The sequence below is a fragment of the Lipotes vexillifer genome, unplaced genomic scaffold (genome assembly GCF_000442215.2).
Source record: "Lipotes vexillifer unplaced genomic scaffold, Lipotes_vexillifer_v1.1 scaffold64, whole genome shotgun sequence".
Taxonomy (NCBI): Eukaryota; Metazoa; Chordata; class Mammalia; order Artiodactyla; family Lipotidae; genus Lipotes; species Lipotes vexillifer.
In genome coordinates, this window is record NW_006791024.1 from 102,435 (window position 1) to 107,550 (window position 5,116).

At 44.8% G+C, this 5,116-nt stretch overlaps 1 pseudogene; it reads right to left on the bottom strand.

The window, feature by feature from the left end:
• Positions 1-4,250: 4,250 nt before the first annotated feature.
• LOC103073976 (isopentenyl-diphosphate Delta-isomerase 1 pseudogene) lies at positions 4,251-4,876 on the bottom strand (annotated as a pseudogene).
• Positions 4,877-5,116: the final 240 nt, after the last annotated feature.

Sequence of the window (5,116 nt, forward strand, 5' to 3'; positions counted from 1 at the left end):
TCTTTCCTACATTTTGTCTCCCTAAATTGTACCAAGAAGGAACTAAGTGTTGTTAGTTGTATTTCTGAGAAACTACTTCTAAAGACATTATGCTCAGCAAAGTTTAGTGGTGTATCCCAGGTTATTTAAGGAGGCCTCAGTTTTTCAGTCTGCAAAATGGAGCCAAGCCTAAGGAAAACCATCACTTCCTTGAAGGAATAAGAGCAACCTCTTTCACCAGGTATCTTTAGTAACAAACTATGAAAAAGTTGTAATAGATCAACCCATGGGAGGGAAAGTAGAAAGACATATTCCCCACACAAATGAACACACTCCATCATGGTCCAGAATTTTCTAAATGAATTGGGGGACATCAGCTAAGGAGCACATGAGACCAGACTACCCAAGGAGTGCCTTGTCATCAAAGCTCCCCAGCCAGAAAGATGGCTTCATGCAGTGGATTTATGGATTCCAACCCGGAAAGACTGCCCCTTCAGGACATGTATGTGTCCATGGCATGTAAGAAAACATTGAATTGGATAATCACTGATTTTGCTTTCTCTTCTTAACCCCCAGATTCTAAGCAATTCAACAGGGTGAAATTATCCATCAGTTGATCAGCAAACATTTATTAAGCGCCTACTGTGTGGCATACATTAGGCAACATTCAATGTGACATAGTGCCTACCCTTACAGATTGTACGGTCTAATGGAAGACACAGATTCTTTAGGAGATTACAGTAGCATGAGTGCTACCTTGAGGTTGAGGATAGGATGCTATAAGAGAATAGAGTAGGGAGGGGTGGGGAGCAGGAAAGTTTTCTCAGGGAAATGGTCTCTAAACTGAGACCTGAAGAATGAGTAGAAGTTAGGGAAAGGAAGTGGAAGAAGAAAGTAGTAGTATTATTCGCAGAGGGTCATGTACAAAGCCCCAGAGGTGAGAACGTAAATGACTTTTATTCCAGGAATTTTAAGTAGCTCAGGATGGCTGGAGAGTAAGATATGGCAAGAGGAAAAACCTGAGAAATAAACAGGGGTCACACAAGAGTCAGGGGGAGCTTTAATGTACTTCCTGAAGTGGGTTTTGCTAGCTATGGAGGTAGATGCCTCACAGATGTCCAGGCCGTCAGTTGACGGCCCCAGCTGCTGCACCCTAAGATGTGCTCAGCATTTGTGCTGATGCCATGCTCTCCCCAGGCTGCTGCTCCTAGCCAATAACTGAGCATGGCAGAGCTGCTAGAGCCAGGCCATTTGTCCTCAACATGGGCCTCTCATAATGTACAATCTTGGCTCTGGGGCTCCTGCATGGCATGGTCTGGATTGGCTGCATGCTTACGTACAGAGCTGCCCGCAGCGTGTGACCCTCGGCAACACCGTTGAGCGCAATAAAGGATGTTCTGTGACCACTGGTCTGTGTTTGGGGTGCAGAATATACCAGCTTGTCAGCATTAATTAATAGTTGTTTCTTTGGTGGAGCCTCAGGGATTTCAATGATTAGGGCTGGTAGTGGAGCTAGAATATGCCTACACTATCAGCTCACTCCAACAGATTCCCACAATGAGTCAATTTTGGACTCCTTGGTACATAAGCCAATGGTGGTTTGAGACGTGGAGACAAAGCGCATCCTGTGCGATCCAGCAGTGGCAGGACAAAGAAGCCTGTGCCTGAGATCTCCAGCCCCCTTCCTTGCATAAACTTCTCCTGCTGTTACTGTACTGTATCCTTTGCCTGTAAAACAAACAAACAGAAACAGTGTTCTAAGAGTGGAGCCTAATGTAAACTGTGGACTTCAGGTGATAACGATGTGTCCATGTGGGTTCATCAGCTGTACCACTCTGGTGGGGGACGCTGAAAAGGGAAAGCCATGCTGTGGGACACGCGTATATAAGAAACCTCCTTCCCTTCCATTCAATTTTGCTACTAAAATTGTTCTAAAAAAAAGTTTAAAAACACACAAACAAAAAACTATGCGTATAAACCGTTGGAGTCCTGTGAGTCCTTTCAGGAATCAAACATGTAAGGTGTTTAAAGCATAATTAGCACAGCCTCCCCACTGGCCTAGCCAAGATATCCTCAGAGCTGCACTGCAGTTGGAAGCTCCTCCTATGAGATGCTCCTTCCCTTCCCTTCCCTTCCCTTCTCTTCCCTTCTCTTCCCTTCCCTTCTTTTCCCTTCCTTTCCCTTCTGTTTTATAAGTGTCAGACATGCAATCTGGTCTGAGGCTCTCCCCACAACCTCATGATCCCTCTCTGCTATATCTTTCAAAAGTGTTTCCCCAAATAAATCTTCTGCATATCTCATTCTATCCTGACACCTGCTTCTCAGAGAACCTGAACTGGAACAGTAGGTATTAGGAAATGGTGTGGAAAAGCAGGTGGTACAATGGATTTTGAACTGGATAACTCATCACCCAGCTGGCAGGGACTATCCCCACCCAAGTGGAATGTGGAGCGTAATGCCTGCCACATGGTGACTGAAGATTCCACCTGTGGTGTCCTGGGAAATATCCCAGGGCAGGGGAACACACCTTTGCTGGTGCCATGATTCAGGCATTGAAAGAAAAGGGGAAAATAGTGCTTATGAGGACAGTGGAGTTGGCTGGTTATTACTAAACTGCACTGATGTCCTATATAGGGATAATGAAAAAAAAAAGAGTTGTCAAACACCTAAACACTCAGTGGAGAGCCAGAGGGCCTCTTTGGTAGCTTATAAGGAGGCCTTTATCACCTCCTTGAAGCATGAACACAGCTAAGGGGTAAAAGCAGGACTTAATAGCTTGAGCTCCAGAGACATTTAATCTCTCTGCCAAGGCAGGTTTGTTATGCTAAGTTTAGAGTCCTAGTTGAGAAAACCTGAGGTCCTTTGACAGTGACACATAGAAAGGAGACTTTTAGGGGGATGCCCCTGAGGATCTGGCTCTGCAGACTCTCTGGAGCCCTCAGAGTTGCAGAGGTGCCCAGCCGTCCTCTAAGAGCTAGCACTCCTCCCATGCAGGAAGACACTGCAGAATCTTCTCTCTGACAAAACAATAAGTTTCTGACTCAGGAGTGATGGGAATGATGCATGGCCTATTGAAAATAACAGAGGCCAGATGGCAGTGCTTAATCATGGGAAAGCAGGGGGCTGCATTTACCATAAAAATTGGCAAGGTTGGGGCTTCCCTGGTGGCGCAGTGGTTGGGAGTCCGCCTGCCAATGCAGGGGACACGGGTTCATGTCCCGGTCCGGGAAGATCCCACTTGCCGCGGAGCGGCTGGGCCCATGAGCCATGGCCACTGAGCCTGCACGTCCGGAGCCTGTGCTCCACAACGGGAGAGGCCACAACAGTGAGAGGCCTACGTACCGCCAAAAAAAAAAAAAAATTGTCAAGGTTGAAGGGACAGCCAAGGGGAGTTGACCCACAGGGACATGTGGAAATGGAAATAGTTAATAGGACATGGTGTCTCTAGGGGCAAAATAGATGGGTAGTCAACAAAGCAGGTACTTAATATCTACAATCAAGACAAGATTGGAGGAGTAGGAATGGGAGGGCAGTCACCCTAATGAAAAGCCTTGATGCCTTGCTCATTTCCCAGACCTGAGCCAAATTTCAGATCTGGAACTCATTGATTGAAGAGCTGGCCAGGTCCCTAGGAGGGAGCGCCCTGGAGCAGTGTGGCAAGTGTACACTGGAATGATTCCTAGTCGTTCCTCAAAGGGACCTATATATTCAGGTGACTGTACACTGAGGAAAGGGGGATACCCAGATGTTTCAGGACTATTGAACACATATGTGAGTTTGATAGTCATAGGCCTGAAGTCATCATCAACTTCCTTTAAAGTTGGGGTATATGGGGTAGAGGCAGGAAGTCATTAAACAGAGTCTTGGCTTCCAGTAAGTCCAGTGGGTCTGTGGACTCACTTGGTGATCATTTCCTCAGTCCCTGAGAGTAGAAGTTGGCAGTTAGAGGATCCCCCTCATTGGATCCTTGGCCTGTGGGATAAGAAGAGCTACTGTAGTGGGGAAGGTTAAAAGGGTAAGTGGAGCCTCTGAAACTACCCTCTGTTTCTCCCCACAGGATATGAAATCAAAACCAAAATCAAATCCTGGGGGAGAGGATGGTGAAGATTGTGCCACCATCAAAGATCTGAAAGATCTAAAGGATGTCAAGTCTCAGATTTGATTCTTTTTCATCTAAGTTTAATAGAGACCAGTTTTTCAGTACTTGTAAAATCATTCAGCCGTACTTTCATTTCCATGTCAGTTCAACAAACTGATTCAAAAAAATTACCTCAACATGTAAGGAGAAAAGTCTGTGTGATCATTTTAAACCACGAAGTTATCTTGATTACACCATTGGCTCCTTTTCTCAAGAGTCCTCTAGTTCTTCCTTGGACACGTAACAATAGCTCTTAATCCCACAGGGATAGGAATCCAAAGCTACATTCTTCCTCACAAACAAAATGTACCCAATTTCACCCCAAATATCATCAGATTGAGCCTTGTAGTGAATTTGCGTTAAAAAATTAACGTCTTCTGGGGAAACCTGTGCCATGGGAATTGCTAATTCAGCTGTTAAAGACCTCTGTGCTGCCCTTCTTAGTCTAATTGCATCATTTTCTTCAAGTTCTCCTTTATGATTTAATGGATAACTACAAGTGTTGGTAAAACAACCTGGAAAGGAAATTTTAGCATCTGACCTCTGCTGTAGCAGTAGCTTATTTTCTGTGTTGAATACGATGACAATTAAGGCTCAGTGCAATAGTCTTTTCTCAATGTTTTCATTCAAGTCAGAATTCATTTTGGTTCTAGGTCCAATTTTGTTGTAATTTTCATGGATAAGAATATACATCGCTGCCAGAAATGAAAACTGTTGCTCATCAAAATTGTCAATATTTTTTTCAGGCATTGTTAGCACATGTCTGTTCTGTCCTGAATATCCTTGCTCCTCCAGGACCTGCAGGTCACGGTTGATTGGCTCAAAGGTAACTCCTACCCAAGATTTTCTTTCTCACACTTTGCCACAGTTGATTGGTTCAAGGATGGGAAACTGAATCAGTGATTCTCTCCTGTAGGGATTGCTGAATGGGATCCATAAGAGTGGACTTAGTCACTTTCCAAATGGTTACACAGTAGAGCACAAATTTGTCCTTTTCTC